At 41.1% G+C, this 19,906-nt stretch overlaps 1 protein-coding gene across 2 annotated transcripts in view; it reads right to left on the reverse strand.

Annotated features, from left to right (window-relative positions):
• The window catches only part of il11ra (interleukin 11 receptor subunit alpha), a 51,643-nt gene extending 36,958 nt beyond the window's left edge, over positions 1–14,685 (reverse strand). Inside the window, exon 1 of one of the 2 annotated variants that reach the window (XM_071465356.1) lies at positions 14,544–14,685. The gene's annotated coding sequence lies outside the window, so the exon portion shown is untranslated. Of the gene's footprint in view, positions 1–11,262; positions 11,292–14,543 lie in introns of those variants that run through there. The other variant, XM_071465357.1, reaches the window with a different exon arrangement.
• Between the last annotated feature and the right edge of the window lie 5,221 nt (positions 14,686–19,906).

Here is a 19,906-nt window from a genome sequence, read left to right on the forward strand (position 1 = left end):
ACAAAAAAACAGAACAATTTCAAGTTGTGTAAAACTTTTTTCGGTCATAAAAACTTCCTGAGCATGCACAGTATCAAGGAAGTGGAAATCCAACAAAATAAGCTTCATAAAGTTATTTAGATAAGGAGACAAAAGAGATAAAGAAGTGGCATACTGTAAATGTGAGGTAGTAAAGTTGAAGTTTTTGTTTTTTTTTCCCTGTAGCACCATATAGGATGTGTGTGTGTTTCCGAGTGTGTGGGAGTTCACGTGTGTTTGACTTTCACCAACTGATGACCGAGCTGGCGAAGAGCTTTCACCATGTGTTCAGCAGGAAGGAAAAACATGGGAAATATATACACCCGAATTACACAAACATGTTAGGGCACACACACACACACACACACACACACACAGACACACACACCCCCACCCACCACCCACCCACACACACACACGCTCTGTCCCACACATACACATGACCCCTGTTCGCAAGAGCGATGAGTCACTCTGCTGGGAACTCCATGCTTTCCCCATTACTACAGCCAGGCTGACTGAGCACCCCAGCATGCTGAGAGAGAGAGAGAGAGAGAGAGAGAGAGAGAGAGAGAGAGAGAGAGAGAGAGAGAGAGAGAGAGAGAGAGAGAGAGAGAGAGAGAGAGAGAGATTGTAGGTAACAAAGTGGAGATGAGAGAAACTGGGAGAAGAGAAAAAAAGAGATTAAAGAAAAAAGAGTAAAGGAAAGAAGAGATGAACCACAATTGTTTGAAACAGTGAGACAAAGAGGGAACAGACAGACAGGTTGGGGTCAACTGTGTTTGATGTACCTTTACGGTCATTCAGCTATACACAAGGGCACAGTGAAAGAGTGAGTTTAACTTCCAGTCTCAGCACACTCCACACCAGAGGAAACAGCAATCCTATGAGAGCTGAAGAATGAGAAAGCCATGCTTCATTGATTACTACTGTCTGACTGTCTGTTCAAAAATGCTGCTGGTAAAGAGACCAACGAAGAAGACAAAAAAAAAAAAAAAAAGACACAGGCAAGGATACAGAAGTAATCTCAAAGTAATGTACATTTTCATATGAACAAATGCCTGTTCTGCTAGTCATGCATTTATCTAAACACAACACAGTTTGAGTGAATATACAGTTTATACAATGATTTATATCAGGATGTTGTAAACTAAACACAAAGTTGGGCAGAGCTTTCACGCACAAAACCTGATGGTATGTGTTTTTCTGTAAAATGCATGATAAAACTGTCCAAAAGTGGCAGAGGCTTGATTTAAATGAAGAACTATCTGATCACAAGATGAGTCAAGAAGATTAGAAATCTGACCAGTACTAGACAATTTTCTGTGCTCAAAGCTACACACAAGCAAAACCCTTCATCCACCACGGATTCATCGAGAAAACACCGCCATCACTTTCTGGTAAGTATGATAAAAAAACACTAGAATAACAAGCTTTCACACCAACAATAGAGACAGAAAAAAAATGAGCATGAACACAAACCCGGTTAATGAGCATTTGACGTCAAAGGAAGCAAATCAAAACCAAATGGAAAATTCAAAAAGAAAAAAATAAATAAACAAATAAAAAGGAAAGGATTACCCCCTTCAGTACACCCCGTGCTGTTACGTCCAGGGTTAGAGTATGTCACATGTTTTCCTTTTTCAACTGTGTAAGTGCAGAAATAAGTTTTTAAACATGATGAACAAGCATCATTTTGACCGCCGGCAGTAATTTCATCCAAGTGATTAGCTTTTTCTAAATAATGTTCTCTCGGGGTAGATTTGTGTTTAATTTGCTTAATTCGCAGCAGATTCAAGGATAAAACTGAAAGTGAGAGAGGAGGAGAAGGAAGGAGGAAAGAAAAGAAGGAGAACGGGGAAGAGAGGGAGGAGGAAGGAAAGGACGGGGAGAGGGGCAGGCAAAAGAAAAGAGAGGAGAGAGAGAAGAAGAATAGAGACGAGCAGAACAATATGGAGAAGGTCGTACTGAATAGAAATCCTGTTATAATCTACAGCTCATCATGAGAAGAAAAGTCTTCTTTACAGCACAGACAGACGACCTCAATGATAAGGACACTGCTTCAAAAAAACATTTTAACAACAGAAAAGATGGAGGTAACCTTTGAAAGGTTGTCTGCTTTCTAGTGAATTAGCTGAAAGATAAAAAATACAGAGCAGAGCAGCGAGGTGACGACTGGATCAACTCAATTCACACCTGGATAACTCGGTTTTCTTTGAACTGTGTCACTTTTGTTTCCCCCACTGCTTTCAACATTCAAATCACCAAGTGACTCAGATGGAGACCTGAAAAAACGAAGTATTACCGGTATACAAGCTGATGGGCTGCGGTGTATCATTCTGAACATCAACTCTAAACCACCATTAAAACCAACAAAGTTAAAGAAAAAATACTTTTGGCGGCAGAGTTTTTATGCCTTGTCTCTTGCTGGACTGAATCAGGCAAAAAGATCACACAGAGAAGCAAACAGCCCCTATATACTGTCCGCCAGGCTCACACACACACACACACACACACACACACACACACACACACACACACACACACACACACACACACACACACACACACACACACACACACACACACACACACACACAGAGTGTACACTGAAGGATCTACAGTGGGACTATTCAGTCAGGGCAGACAGTGAGGCAAACAGATCTTATGTATGTCAGACTAAAGCAAGTAGCCTACTCATATCTGCGCTGTTCACTTCAGAATCTACAGTGAGACCATTCAGACAAAACCAGACAGCAGAGCAAACATATTCCACGCAAACTACTCCAGCGGGCTTCGTGCGCTAGAGTTTCATGTATAAAAAGGCCTCTGCGAGAAAAAAAAAAAAAAAAAAACCATCAACAACCTCATTACTCTCTGAAATTATGTGCTGGAAGCAGGATGCAACACACGCATACAACCACGTCTCTTGCAGAATAAATGAGAGACAAATGAAGAGCGAAAGCCCTCATCAGACTGTTTGGCTCTGCTGCACAGACCTGGCTCACAAACAGCCGACGACCCGACCAGCTTGCTTTGCGATAGTACGGCAGATAGGGAGGCTGATTTACAGCACGCCGCCATGATTTGGTTTCAAAGTTTGTTGATTTTGAGACACTCTGTGGTCGTGTGTACGTGTCTCGTGTGTGTGTCTGTCTGTGTGTGTGTGTGTGTGTGTGTGTGTCCAGGACACAGATTAAAAAGCCTGTTAAGATCAAAGGCTGGAGTAGAGGGAGGGACGTTTTCAGAAATCTATCAAACCAGAAGAAGATCTATGTGATCTCACTGGTCTAACCATGTCTTCTAAATGATGTCCTGCTGTTTCAACACAATATAGACTGTATGTTTATAACGTTACAAGTTGAGTAAGTTGATTTGTAGCTTTTGCTTCTGGTCACAAGTTGACATTAAGTACACAAATTAACCTGCACAATGATAGAAGTTGGTATAAATTGCAATGCAATGCAGATGTGATACATTATCGAGGTGAGACACACTTTCTCCCATTCTGTTGCAGTCGCCCACTATAATGTTATCTAACACATTAGCCAAATGTTGACTCACACAAAAAAATAATATCAATTAACTAAACAGGGTCCATATGGTCATTAAATATGCTTATCTAATACAGGATACACAGGCATGTTTCTCCTCACCATTACTTTCTAATTTTGATACTGGATCCGAAGTTTTGCCTCATGCACAGAGTTTTCTTCATTTCCTCCGTCAAATTTATTGCTATAGTATTTTCTGGTGGCAGCACAGCTCCCACTGTTCAGAGTTTGCACATGAATAATTGATTGGTCCTTTTTAATTTTGATTTAACATGTAGCAGCTGGATCTCTGCAGGAACAGGGCGCTGACCTAAAACTGCAGTTTGTTTCCAACCCCAGAGAGGTTTGGTGCTCCAGCCGCTTCAAGGTGCCAGGCAGCCGGTTAACTAGTGAAGAGCTGGTTTGCTTCTCCTGATCTGCCTCTAAAGATGAGCAAGTTGCATGTCGTATATTTTCATGCTGCTTTATCTCTTGACTGGCATCTACAAACAACTTCAATCTGATGCGTTTCACGCCACACATTTGGCAAAATAAAATAGAGGCTAAGGATCATTTCTTATATCAATCTATCTATTCAGGATTGAAAGGGCAGATTTTACTGCCAAGCATTTTCTTTTAGCGCTGAGAAGTGTTTTTGTAATGCATTGATGTCAACACTGCCTGCTTGACTCACTGCAACCAACCCTAACACCAGCTATAAAACTGTCTTCAAAAGAACATTCAGTTTGGCACAAAAACACTCCTGCGAGCTGCTGCAGTCGGCAGACAATGCCATATATAGCCAGCTGTTTATTCAAGGTACATATGATAAAGTGAGCTCAGACCTCAGACGTGATTCGGACCAATTGTAATCAGCTAACGTTTTCAAGCAATCCATCAGTCCTTCATTAAGTCATTCATTATGATGATAAAAATTGTATTTATTCATTTGTTTATTAGAAAAGACAAACAGTACTTGATGTAGCCCTTATGAATTGATTGAAATCCTAACATGTAACAACAAACTTGACAGGTCGAAAGTCAATCATTTTTCAAGACAAACAATGAATCTATACATGAATATAAACGAGTCTGTGCAACTGCAGTAAACAGATTTGCTGAGCAGACTGCACAAGCAGGTACGTACATGGCTGTCGCAGATACAAGGTGTTGCAGAGAGCCGGCAGCCACCATCACGTCTTGTTACACATCTATTCAGAACACAGAGCCTGGAAGGCCGGAGGACAAGGTGTGTTCCCACTCCTCCCGCACGGCACAACCACATCTGAAGTGAATCGCGTCCTCATCAAATGACGTGACATCATATAAAACCACAGTATGACATTTCCCCAACAATTTCTCACACCTCCGTGATGTGTGATTGTGTCCTGATGCCACCCTTATGGTGAAGGCTGGTTAGGTTTTTCCAACTAATACAGCTGGACAAAGAGAATCTGTAGACTTCCATCTGCACCGTGAAGGTGCACTCGTCTGAGAAACATTTCAAGTGTCGTCTCACTTGCTTCTGTCACCTGCCTGCCAGATCTGATATGATCACCATGCTCGATAACACACATTTAGCCTCCTTTAAGGCTGCTAACGCTCCATGAAGACAACAAACACAGCAGAGGCAAGGGGGTGGGGGGGAGCAAAGGGGAGCAGATAGATAGAGAGTAAATAAATAAAACAATAAAAAATGGAGCAGTAAAGAGAGGGAGGAATAGAGAGCGATGGGTGAAGAGTGAGTGAGGGCGAAACAAAACTGAAAGGAGAGAAGAAGAAGAGAGGGAAAAGAAAGAAGAAGATGTGTGTTAAAGGTTGGAGCAGGTTCATACTTATCTGCCATAGACATTCCAGCAGAATGATGTCATCACAGCTACACACACACAAACATACACAAACACACACACACACAAAAAAAACGTACACACTTTTGTTTCCCCGAAGACATTTTGCTACATCATAACCGACTGTCACATAATTTGAACAGACAAGTCTATGAATGATGTATGATCAGCCCAGTAAAAATAGTCACCTTGCTGCAGCAGAGACACATGAACACAAGGTGGTCCCCTGAAACCCTCCCTCTACCAAACTGCTTCACATACTTCTCCGTCTTTGCTACATCTCAAACTTTTAGGCACTGAGACGATGCTACTACCCAAAGTTGTGAGCGGGGACATTTTCAAACAAAGGGTGGCCTCTAAAACCAAGACCACCCACCGTTAACATTTTAGCCATTTCCCTGCAACTGTTGCTGCTTAAAAGAGTTTTAACAAGCGTACTGCTCATCTAAACTCCTCTCCTCTTAGACGCTTCCTTTTAGCGTCGGCACTGAGTCAGTCAACACAATCGGATGTATCGGGGCTTGTTTTCATCATTTCACAGCCGGTCTTGCACAGGATGAAAAACAAGCTGCACAGATTAGAAAATGGCCCGAGCTGTAACGGTAATCAGGGAGAATTCATTTGACAGCCACACAAAAGACAGGATCCGTACAAAATTGCACATTTCCAAACTCTGTCATCCATCTCTGCTTTTTACTGTGATGACAGCTAATGCTTAACTGTGTGTGTAACACTATGATTTAAAGTGTAAAAGAAAGAAATATAACAATTTAATAATTTGTTATTAAAGAGCCCCTCCAGACATGTTTCAAGACATTTCAAATTACTCTACTTTGACAAGAATTTGTGAGGTTTTATGTGGTTTTCCACAACAAGGTTCAATTAACCTGTTAAATTGTGCAAATGATCATTTCAAACACCTGGATACAGGACGTCTCCTCCTTCACTGAGAGGTCTGTTCTCAGTGTTTGAGCACCAGAGCTTTCAAGTGTCCAGGCTGAACACTGTGAATCATGACTGGCGTGTTGTCACGTGTTGTCACAAAATCCTGCTGTTAAATCCAGGTGTTAAACTGAGAGTCAAGGTGAGTGCAGATGAATGTGAAAACAAACTTCACACTGTGAATATCAAACGTCCTCGACAGGTAACAATGGCAAGACACGTTTCAGGATGGAGGCCGACTTAAAATCTTCCACAGACTGCAGAACTATTTTGAAAATGTACACAAGTCGGAGCAGAGGGGCCGTAACTCTGACAAGCACTGACAATTTATTTTAAAAGTAAGAATTAATGAACCAACTGTAATGTTCATAAATTAGGTCATCTCATTTTCCTAAATCTAAGTTAACGTATTCAAATGTGTTATGTTATCTGACCAGCTGTCCAACACTGAAAAATACAAAACACTTAGCATTAATATTCATATTTACATTTACTCATTTAGCAGATGCTATTATCCAAAGCAACTTTTGTGACAATTGTTACATTTCAAATTTGTTCTTTAATCCTCCGTCAACTATATTGATAGTTTGAGCTATATTAACACAAGCTTTTGCCTCCAAAGGATACAAGTATCACCACAATTTCCATCCCATGCAAATCTGCAAAGGCCTGCATATTCAAAACTGATTCTTCCCCTTCTGCACAGTGGTAACAAAGGCTTTTGTAAGATTCATTTAATCATGCAAAATAACTGCACCCACACACAGTCGAGGGGTGTTGTTTCAGATGATCAAACACAAAGCTGCACGTATTCCTAACAGGAAATATCAATTTTGAACCACTTTTGCCATATTTGGGGATGTGCTGTGTGAATTTCTGCAGAAAGTGATGACTTCCTGCCTGTTTCGGTTTTCGGCATCGGTTCCCAGCCTTTTCCACCTCAGGGCCCACTCCAACATCTCAGAAAGGTTGCTGGCCCACATTCAACCCTGTAACAACTTGGTGGCCAAATAATACGTCCTTTGAGCACTTTTAATGATAACGATCAAACATTCAGGACTGAACTGAAAGCAGGAGATCACTTGTCAATTCACCACCTGTCTCTTAACTCTCTTTCCTTTTCATTCTTCCTGGTGCTAACCAGCTCTGCATTTTGATCCTCCGTTTTTAACGATGGATGTTGGTATGCAATCAGATTGAGACAGCAAACAAGCATAGAGTGCGGTCTGGCAGCAAAGTGGCCCGGCCGGCTTGAACACAAAAGTTCCCGTCATTGGCTTATCACACTAACAGAACTTAATACAAGAAAAAAAAAACAATAAAAAGGAGTTTTTTCATGTTTTAAAAGATTATTTCATTTTAAAACATTATTTCTATTTGTATTTGTTGTACTTGCAAATGATTGGTTGGCCCACTTGCAATACCTTTGTGGCCCACAGGTTGGAAACTGCTGGTTTGGGGAATCAGAGCCTGCAACCTTAGGGCCAGGAGGTCCATCCTCCAACACTGGAGTAACTCCCAAAGCTCCCACAACAGAATGATCCACACTGTCTAGGGTTAAACCGTGCTGTAGCTGCTCTGGCTCACTTCCAGCACTGCAGGAGTCAAAATCTGGCAAAAGCTGCCAGCTACAAGTTTTTGGCACTAATCAGCACTGATATGCACTGGACAAATATATCCAGCAGGAATATATTACTCCAAAGAAAGGGCTATTTGTTTTAATAGTACATGTGGACACTGGACACAAAGTGCAGTTCCAATTCAAGTCATAAACTTCTTTGGCTTCCTCACATGTAATGGAGACAAGCAAAAAAAAAAAAAACCGCCACATAAAACCACTTCCACGAAACAAAGGCAAAAATAAGAGCTCCATCTTCCCTTCGGCTCCCTGTAGATCTCCTCACTGCCTCTGAAAATAAACCCCACTGAGATGTCACAGTGACTCTGCATTAATGAACCTCTTCAAATAACAAGATGGTGGATCGATGTGCTCAGCTTAAGAGCTGCTTTAATTTCATGTCAGACGTCAGGTTCACAAAGAGAACACTTTTGGGGAACGACGGTGACGGTAAATATGAACACCTGCAGGGTGGGAGTCAACAGCCAGCAGCCAAAATGCTGGTGCGTTTCTGCCTCAGCAGCTTGTAAATCAATCCACACTATTCTTCACGCTGGTTTGGCAAGTAACCCCTCATGATTTGGAGGTAGAGTTTTATACCAAGGCAATCAATAGAGTGTTTTTCTCCAGCACAAACTAATACTTTGCAAACTCTAACTACTCCCCAGTTAGCCGTATTTTCACAGTCAACACTGCACTGGACAGAGTAGTTACAGTACGGCAGCTTTCACTGGCGACATTGCAGCAGTGTCAGCAAATCTGTTCAACAAATGGTCATTAATTACTGTGATACTTGTCTGTTGGTCACAGTCAAACATACAAACCTCACACACAACCTCTAAAAGGCAAAAGTGAATTTTGAGTTGAACTGTATCTGTAGCCCATAGATAAAAATGTTGTAGTTTCCTGCAGTGGAGGTCCAGAGTATCATAAAGCACATTTGCATAGGAAGGAAGCACATTCTTTAACATTTATCATTCCTGGAACTTTCTGTGTTTTCGGCTCAGCCAAGCCTCACAGTTATTACAGTTATTCATCCAAACAAGCGATAAGAGCCCAGTGGAGCTGTCAACATAAACCAGTCCTCTACTGCTGGCCCCAGTGGAAGTTAATAAAGTAAGTGCCTTACTTTTTAACAAGCAAGACACTTTTATCTCTTTATTCTTGGGAGAAAAAGAGATTATATATATATATACATATCCAGCTACCAGGATGCTACCTTTGCTTGAGAGGATGAGATTGTTGGGATTATATGGATGCACAACACTTTTAAACAACACAACACAAGCAATATCTTGATTTGTTGTTGTTATTTTGCCGTAGTTTTCTATACCTGGAGTACCAAACATATGGAAAGGACCAGCATAAATAAGCGTCATCTCTCCTTCACCTCCAATCTACTGTATCTGATGTCTTCTGTCTTGTAAACTGATCCCAACCTACACAGGCCGCATGAATCCACAGTCACATGTGACACATTTTCTATAAACTGAGATGTGTGCTAGAAATAATGCAGTGGGTAAAGTAGGATCTATGAAGATTAACTAAGCAAACAGATGACGGTTATTGGTGGACACAATAAACTTAAGACAACAATGAGTTCATCCTGGTCAGAAACCGACCCACCACGTGTAGTGTAGTTTGAAACTTTGTACTTCTTCCTTCACAGCTGCTGTGATGGCACGTGGAGTTAAATACACAATGTAAAACAAGGTAACCATAAATACTCCAATTACCACACAATAATGCGGTCTCCACTTCGGCTAATCAGTAACAAATATAACTTAATTTGGCCTTAAAGTGCAAATGCCAAAGACAATAATTATGCAGCCAATAATTTGGAAAATTGCTGTTGTACTATGATATAAAGGAGAGTTGCTGCTCTAATAAATCCTAATCTTGATATTGAGCTTTTTTTGTTGCATTAATGCTCTGTGAGGTTACAGTTTTGCTTCAACATTAATGTGACACAGCTTGTTCTTTTTTGTTGCCATTGCGTGTGATTTAAAAGTAAAACTTCTCACTTAAACATTCATATGTTGAATGTTCTGCAATAGTCTTATATAGTTATCCATTATAATGTTACATATGATGACAGATTAAATTCAGACACCATCTTAAGACATTTCCATCATGAAAAAAAAAAATGGAGCCTGCTGGCAAAAATACATTTTCTATCTAAAACAGATGCAGCAAACTTCAGATGTTTGGCATCGTGTCCCCATGTATCAAAGACCGAGTGGGGTTTCTTTGCAGGGCTGCCATTATGTATTCAACCATCATTCATCAGTCACAAAGGCAGAGCCAGCAGTGACAGCGGCTACAGCTGCACAAGGAGCACACCACACTCTCGCTTCAATGGAAAAATCCATACTGGCAAGCAAGTAGTACACTTTCACTATCGCCACACTATCACTGTCCTTATTGGTCAGCTGTCCTCAAAGGAAGCCACAGCTCCGAGCCACAAGGTCAAGCCACTTAAGTGGGGCTTGACCTTGTGGCTTGGAGCTGTGGGAACTGTAGCAAAAGTAGACAATCGTGGAGGAAGTAGAAATGAAAATGAGGGCAGGTTAGAATTAGATAACTTGCGACTCAAGAACTAGTCACAAAATAACCCACCAAGTGCAGTGAACAATTGAACACAGCTCTTGCTAAGTAGGAGTGGGGATAGAGTGCATGAACAGCAGCACAGAGGAGGAGCAACACCCCAATCTAGGCCCCTCAGAGTTGGTTTAATATCAAGAGCTGGCTCCTTCTCTCTCTCTCTCTCTCTCTCTCTCTCTCTCTCTCTCTCTCTCTCTCTCTCTCTCTCTCTCTCTCTCTCTCTCTCTCTCTCTCTCTCTCTCTCTCTCTCTCTCTCTCTCTCTCTCTCTCTCTCTCTCTCTCTCTCTCTCTCCCTCCCTCACTCACACACACACACACACCCACACCCACCAAGAACAGTATGGCCTCAGACCTGGCAAGCACCACTCCAGTTCTTGGAGCAGCTCTCTCTCTAATTTAAAGTTGATTGCCGTGGGCCCCCATGGTGAAATATGAGTGTGGAGAAGGGAATATGGAGGCTTGGACTCAGTTTAGCTCCGCGTGCGTGTGTTCGCACAAAAGTATCGGATCGTCTAAGTTTGTGCCTATGCATGTATATGTGCATGCGTGGGTCTGTGTCAAGGTCTAAGTGGAGCCTCTGCATAGCTGTGTGGATGTGTGTGCGCATGTGGTTTTTGGCCAGAGCTGGTGCAGAGATTGGACTGCCAGTGAGAGCTGTCTGCAGGGAGTCGGGTGAAGCGAGAGGCAAGCTGAATAACAGTACCTTTCTCAGACGAGAATGAGGTGTTTGGAGGTGACTGTAACCCAACGGAGCTATAATACAGAAAATGAACAGAGGTGCAGTAAGTCATGAGTTGTGGACTCATGGATGTAAGGATTTTTATGAAACAATGGGGGCAACTGTAGTTTAAATACCAGTCTCTTATTGATTATTCCTCATGTGATTTATCATGTGAATACAAGAGAAACTCTCCGGAAAGTTACTCCCACACTTCACAGTAACTAGAGGTGAAAGCAACGAACTTTTTACTCAACAGTTGGCTCACTGGAGTCTCCTTAGATGTAATCTCTGAAGTTTGATAAGTAAGAGGGTCAACCTTGACAGTTCCAATGAAGTTAAGAGTTTATATTATTTCATCCAAAACTCTGCATTTTATCTAAAGGATCAAGGACAAAGTCTGTAAGTCGAAACTATGAATTCAGTTGTGAGCACCCTGGATTTCCCTTTCTTTTTAGGATATGTCTGCAGAGAGCACATTTCTTCACTGTATGTGTTTGGAAATAGTTTTTACAGGCTTTTTGGTAACATGTTTGTAAAGCAAAAATATACTCCAGTTTTCCTTTTACGGAGAGAGAGAGAGAGAGAGAGAGAGAGAGACTTCAATCCATGGGCAGGCTACCTTCCCAGAGGTAAACAGCAAGGTGCCCAGTGTCTCTAGTTTTTCTTTCTCTGTGTACTTTTAGTTACACAGTGGTAAAGTGGTCAAGAGAGAGGAAGAGCTGATGTTCTGCTATGACAGCTTACTTTAATTTAATGTGAATTTGACAGAGTAGAGAATAAAACTAAGAAATATTTTCCTAAACAGGCCACCCAGCCTCTGAAAGGAAATCCATAAACAGTAAGCACTGTTGTAACTGACAAGAGATACGGCAGGGAGGGCCCAGGTGTTTGCCTCTCTCTACACAGAGCTACCTTAGTGACTCCAGCTAAGGCGAAACAACAATTAGCCAAACTCTCTGCGTAGACACAACCGATGAGGTTAAATTAGCCAAATGGATTTTAAAGCAAAAAAATAAACAGTAATCAAAGTGGGGAAAAAACATGTTACCATTGAAAGATTGGCTGAGACAATCCTGTCCCACTGGAGCGCAGCAGGAAAACAGGCTCCGACAAACTACCACCTACGAGTGTGAATTCTCACCATAAAAATTCCCAAGCAACCAACAGTGTCTAAAGTGGTTAAAACAGCCATTTGTAATTGGGCCAGTTCCAATCAAACAGCCAAATGGGATGGGGACTACTTAACCCTGAGAGAAGGCTGCGTACTAAACTCTGAACCTGGCCCAATAACTAATCATGACTTCTCAGTACTGAACAAACAAATAATATCTTGAGCAACATGTCATCTTAATATAACATATAACAGTCCATAATTAAATCCTTCATTCCTTCCTTTGACAATACTTAAGGCGTCCAGGGGTCAAAAAGGTAAGAGCCACAGCTCCCAGACAAACATGCCAAAATAATTTTAAGTACAATGCTTTTACATTTAATCTTCATAATGTTAATCATAGATGACTGCAGCAGGATACGCGAAACACCCACATCAAAACACAGTGTAATCCTGCAATTTCACTACCTTAGTTTGGCTCTATGTGTACATACTTGAAAGTTTAAGTCAGTCAAAGTAAAAACATATAATCATCAATCGCTGCACTAAAGAACAGCCCACCCCCCTCACACACATTATGAGCCCTGATTCAAACCAGATTTTACATTTTCAGCAAAATAAAAAAATTAAAAAAAAAAAAACAGAAATCTACAAAACATATGCTCTGTCCAACATTACATATCTTACTGTATTATATTTGTCATTGTTTTGACTATATGTCTCTGTGTCTTCCTGAGTATTGCCCTTGTGTGCGAGTGCAGTCAGAGCCAACAGAACCTGGGCTCGTATTTCACGTATGCGTAAACACACTCAGCCCATAAAGCTGATTCTGATTCTGCTTTTCACTGTATCATCTCTTTGAAGCATCGCAGGCCAGCCTGTTTGATAAACACCGGCGTACACTGACGTCACATTGCAGGATTTGTGGGTAAGGCTCAAATTCTGCCACTGATATGCAATGTGCAGTGCAACTTTGTGATGCAAGAACACAGAGCCAACATTTAAATGGTTCCTCTGAATAACCCAACCTTGAGTTTCCTCACGGCTTTAAGCTATAGATGAACGGTGTTACAGCATGAACTTTGACCCACATTTTGCCTTCAGTGCTTAGATGTTGGAGATAAAGAGACAAACTCAGTTAATTTCAAGCAACAGATCTCACAGCTTCATCTCTCTGCCTCCTTCTACCACCTACCTTCCTGAGACGCCGCCAGGCTTCGTCTTTCTGCTCGGTCTGTTTGCATTCCTGTTGAGCTCTATTTAAAGGCTCGATCACTCAACTGGCCGGAGGAATGCACATCTGTAGTAAGACCCCGTCCCACTGTCTCTGTCTGGGTATGTGTACAGTATTTGTTTCTACTAGCAGTACATTAACCTTTGCTGTTCTCCCGGAACTAAAATTATGCATATAAATATACAAAAAAAAAAAAAAAAAGAACGAGCAGGATAAAGACTAATGTTGTTTATCTCATCAACAAGTGCTTTTGGATGACTCATGATTTTAGTGCTTCATTTATACACTGCCAAGTGTGTTTCTGTAGTTGGGCTTGAGAGCTAGAAACACTGCTTTCTACCTTATTATTCCTATAAAAACATTAATATTGAGTGCTGCATACAGCCCACAAACCACAGCTGCCACGAGAAAAACACACAGGCTGTGAGACTATCAGGTCAGAGATGATCCTTGATTGGAACAATAATAATAATAATAAACCTCACATCAAGCCAAATGCCTTCAATAATATTTGACACTTTGCTTGTGTGCTGCTTCTTTCTTCCTATAACTCTCACCAAGTCACAGTCTGAAGTGAATTTGAACCCAGAACACATCTGCTGCAATGTTTCATCAACAGCCAGTAAATCCCACAAAAATCACACGTTGCTCTACAATGAATGACAGGACTGACTCGTGAGTCGCTGTTTAATACTTCACAGACATGTTCAGGGTCTTACACAAGCTAGAGAGGGACCAACATGTTAAGCTAGCAGCATGACATCCCCACTGTGAACAACATTGGAGTAAATTTCCCTCGGTTCCCTCCTGTCCCGTGTAGTGAGGCGGATAAAGTTTTCGCCCCCCATACGCGCAGCTTCCTAGCCGCTAATTCCCTCCCTCCCCCGATTTGAAAACTGTTTAAATCACGAAACTCACCTTGGAAAACGTCCCCGAGTCAAACAGGCATTATTATGTTGTCGCCTTCCATGGCTGGGATCTGGTCGAGCTGTTCTTCGGCTCCCCGGAGAGACTGGAGAAGGACTAGCGGGGCAGGAGAGCAACAAAGTCGGACCGGGAGGAGAAGGGGGGGAGCAGGAGGAGGCCGGTGCCAGACGAGTCGGCCGCCGTCTCATTGGAGGAGACGGCCGTCAATCATCAGGCTCAGTGGGCGGGTCCTAACTGTAAAGGGATTATGGAGGCTGATCCCAGGTCTGAGGTCTAAGGAATGTGGCGTGGAAAAACAGATACAGGATTATCACTCACTTTTCATGTCCATGTGAAAACTGAAAACTGTACATAAAACGTATTATTTCTTTTCAATTTGTTTATGTTAGTTAGTTAGTTTTTTTTTTTTTTTTCAATTAATTTGAATTAAGGCAGTTTTAATTTGTGCTGAAGTTAATGAGGAAAAAGACCAAATTATGGCCTGTGCAAACCAGATTAAACTTTTAATTTATTATTACTTTCTAATGTATTAATTTGATAATTAATAAATTCAGTGTGACTCTATAAATGTAATCGTATTTAATCTGGATCAAGCTCATTTTCAAATAATCCACTCATACTCAGCTTTTTGTTTTCATGATGAGTTTTTGCCTTAGTTTATGGAGACGAGAGGGAAAAAGTTAAATAAGTGCCAAGATAAATACATAGAGATTTTCATTTAATAAATTCAATTCATCATCAATATGTAGCGTAACATTCACGTTAGCCTCCTAGGGGTAAAAACAAGTAGGACATTCTGAGTTTAACTGCTTTTTTCCACTAATTGTACACATATGTGTTCAAAAAGGACTGAGTATAGCAGCTGTAGTCCACAAGTGCTGTTTTCCTCAACCAGCTCAATCAAATCAACTCATTACAATCAAAAAGACCACGATTGGCTGTCAAATCACTCATCATTTTCATAACCACAAGTAGCATCACATCAGAGATGGGGCCAATAACACAAATCATGAAACAATCTCAGTGATTATGCTGAGTGAAACGCAGCATGTGGACATGGATGCAAGGAAAATAAACGTTCGCTATCCTGCTAAATTGTTGATCCTGGTTCATGAGACAGGACCCTGATTTATTTATTTATCTTGCCTGTTATGTGATGAGAACATAAACACATTAAACCATTAATGGTCCCAGTGCTGTATCCTTTAGCAGACAATAAAATGGATGACAGCAACACCTCATTATTGAAAGCGGTGACCTTTCATCCTCATGGAGGTGGAAAAACACATTTGTCATTGTAACACAGTGCGGATACAACAAGACGGCATCAGAATTACTGCAGGGTAGAATCAGCACCTCTTTATATTATACAGTTTCAACAGAAACCGGTTTAAGATTCCCAAAGGTGATGCGGGGATGTCATATTGGATTACATTCAATTGCACAGGTACACCTAATAAAATGTTGACTCAGTCTATACTGTAATGTCTTTAGTCTCGTGGTCATATTTCATACAAGGTTTCACTGGTCTTTATAGGTTCAGTAACATATACTTACACTGTACATATTTTTCATGCCATATACAGTGTCAAGGATACCATATAGTCAAGTGACAACGTGATGGCCATGAGAAAAATACAAGAACGCTATTTGTTTAAAGGTATATTTAAGAACACATATGTCTGTAAAAGATGTTTCTACTCATTCGTAACCTTGAAAGCCAGTTACAATAGTACACAGTAGGACAAGCCATGTGCTCTGCTTTAGGCTGTTTATTTGTGAAGTAAATTTGACCTTTGACCCAAATGTCTTTCCAAGCAAAAACAGCCAATCATATCCCTTGCAGCAGAGTTTTATGATTAACAGACTGGACAGGGGCAGTTTGAATGAAAAGTATGGAGGGTAGTGTCCTGTCCACTCATCAGGCAAACAACACTGACATCAGTTATTCTATTGAAAAGGGGATTTCCAATTTGAACAAGTCTAGCCACCCCCTTGCTGACCCCGACCTGTCAGTTGCAGCTTGGCAGAGTTACAGCATTAGTTCTCATTAGGAGCAGGAGAGCAGTGAACATCCATCAGGCCTGAAACTGAGACAGAGAGACTGACAGAGTGCTGCTCTCTGTCTTCCTTTATGATGGTTTATCAGCTGGTATCTATTAATCTAATTGTCATGGACATTTTCTTAAAGACCGCAACTATTTGCCTTGGAATACCTGCACTATGTAATGTGATTTGGTCTTGTGACTAAGTGCTACAGCTGAGAAGCTTAGAGTGTTACATTTTTTGTTAAGGCTGTGTCAGGGCGGAGTAAATTCAAATCTTTTGCAAAAATCTAAGGCAAAAAAAAAAAAAAAAGTTCAGTTTTACAGGATCTAGAAATGATCACTCTTTTTCCATGTGATTGCTCCTAAATTGTGACTGACATCATTTTTAGTATTGAATATCAACTGGACTTGTATGAAGTGTCTGGCAGTTATATTTGTCAGTTCATATCATTTGTGTTAATGCTGCTGGCTTGAAGAAGCGATTTTAATCTCAGTGAGACATTTGACCTGGTTTAATAAAGGATATTATGATAAAAATAGTTTGTGGTGTGGCTGAACTGAACTATGCATCCGCTCCCTGTTTGCTGACTGCTTGTCCATCTGCACAGTGAGCTACTTTTCTTTCAGTCTGTTGTTTGGTCTGATTATATCTGCCTGTCCATCTGCTTTACTGAAGTATGAGCCAGTGTACCTGTCAGTCTGTTCCCATCTGCCTATCCTGTGTCTCATCTGTCTTTATCTATCCTTCTCTGTCAGAGCTGACATGTTTTTTGTAAATCATTTATCTATCACTGTTGATGTTGCTGTTGGTGTTGTTTCTTCCACTTTCTCTTATCTTAGATATCCTAATATTTTGTGCATCATGATTCTCAACTGTATATTTGCAATTATAATTGTCTTTATATATTGCATATATTGTTATTTTTTAAACAGGAACATTTAACTCTTACTTGTGCCATTAACATTTTGTGATGCCTGCCTATAATAGAAATAGTTAAGGTTTAAAATAATGTATTGTATGTAAATCATAAGTTTGTACAGAGCCTCAGCTTAAGATCCAATAGTTTGGCATTTCTTAAAGATAATTAATTCCATGAATCATTCACTGTTAAAGAACACTAGCAGGGACACAGTGGAGTTTGATGAGAATAAACTTACTTGTATGACCCTTGCTATAGGACATTCGGACTAACTGCGGCCGCTGTTCCCTCAAGGTTGAAGCTGACGGCTCATGATGGGTATCGAGTGTAATCCAGCTTCCCTCTCATCGAAAATGATGGTTAATGTGTTCCTGACTATGTAAATGCTGTTTTGAGTTTAGCTTTGTCAACCACCTGTTGCATTATGTGATATGCTGTTGCTTCCCTCTGCTGGGCAGTGTGGCTCCCTACACACTGTTGACTCTAGAGGAATGGGGCCTAACACACACGGACCTTTCACACCACTCACCTGGTGGGAAAATGCAGCCCAGGAAATCATCAGGGCTGACCCCCAAAACATGGACAATACCTCTGCTGGCTGACTCAGGATGAAGGCTAGCAGCATCATCGACACTCCCATCCTGTCTTCATTTTGACCCACTGGCACCTGGTTAAACATAGCTTACAGGATCATCAGATCATGGACAAACAGCTTTTTCCCCAGAGCAACTAAACACATGCTGCTCTGTCACTTTACTTTCAGTACCTGCCTGTTGTTTTTATTGTCTATTTTAAGAGAGTATATTCTTGTCTATTTTTAGCAATGTATTATCCTTCTATTGTTTTTATGGTTGCTGCACATGAAAAGACGTCACCACAGGTTTGTTGTATGAAAGTATGATGACAATAAAGCTCTCTCTCTCTCTCTCTCTCTGTGTGTGTGTGTGTGTGTCTCATACTGATCACTATATACTTGCACATGTAGGCCTGTGAGTCAGCCTGTGCTTGTCCGTATTCTGCCTTTCAATCAGATTTCACAAAAACTCCCTGATGAAAAGTCAAAGGATCACAAAAGAGTTCACAACAACCATGAGCGCCCTCATCACACTGCAAAGCGATCCATCCAGCAGCTGTCGAGGCGTTTCACTTCAAACCAATAACCTGCTGGTGGCACTAAAGTCAGGGGATCACTGAAGTCACTGTTCAAATATTCCTATTAACTTTTCTCAACATAAATCAGCAAACAAGCATCAACCAAACTACCCACATCAACATCAACCCCGAGCCTACAGCTGTCCCACATAACAGCAAAGGATGACGGGAAAAAAAACACAAACACACATCAATGGGGATTTATCCAACTTTGAAAATATATTTAGCAAGCTGCCACATCTTCTTGAACTTACTGTTTAAACCAAGGGTCGTATGCTTGGGCTATTTGGTGTGCTGTTATGTCCTCCAGACAGTATTTATGATGGTGGTGTCGTATTTTTGCCATATGAGGAGAATTAGTCATCAAATAAGTGGCGTAGAGAAGGGAACCAGTGCAGCTTGTTTACACCAACAAAGTCATTGGGGTTCATCCTCTGGAGAACATGAATGTGTGGACCGAAATTAGTGCCAATCCATCTTATAAACTTATAGAGATGAATCTCACTGGTGAAAATTTTAAGCTGCTGGCAGCACGAGATAAAAATCACAAGGGGATCACCAAAGAAACTGGATTCATCCTCTGGGCACTATGCATATTTGTACAAAATTCATAGCAACCCATTCAGTAGTTTTTGAGCTATTTTGGTCTGAACCAAAGGGGTGGACCACATAGGCACTGATTTATGTTTCTGCCAGTGGGTTCTCTAGTCTTAACATCTGAATGCACCAACCTGGAGTTTGTTATCAAATCAATGTAAATTTGGCCCTGACTGCACGCTCCCACACATGGGTGCTCAGCATTCTCCATGGGTGCCTGGGCCCAGAAGCACCCATGGTTTTGGCGCCTATGGTGGATGGAGTGGTTGACAGACTAATGTTGCTATCCACAGGGCCACCTCCACTAAAACAGGCTAAAACAGTGCTGTGACTTTTATGGATGCTGTGTTTGTATCAGTTCTTGCAGCCTTTTTATATCGAGTAAAATGACAGTGTGTAATCTCTTACAGTAACAAGACCACAGAGAATTATCACTCAACTCTGCCGCTTCACGGAGCTTTTTAGCTTCTTATAGCTCATGGTTTTGGTTTTATGGCACAGATACTTTTTTGTTTGGTTCCACTGCTGTCATCAACCTTGAATTTAGAAGCAGTAGGTAGTTGTTTTCAGCAAAAAAAAAAAAAAAAGCTCTGATAATCTTTCAGGCACCACAAGGGCAAATTTAGTGACTAGCTGG

The sequence above is a fragment of the Trachinotus anak genome, unplaced genomic scaffold (assembly GCF_046630095.1).
Source record: "Trachinotus anak isolate AG129_WGS33_773 ecotype Australia unplaced genomic scaffold, CSIRO_AGI_Tana_v1 ptg000028l, whole genome shotgun sequence".
Classification (NCBI taxonomy): Eukaryota; Metazoa; Chordata; class Actinopteri; order Carangiformes; family Carangidae; genus Trachinotus; species Trachinotus anak.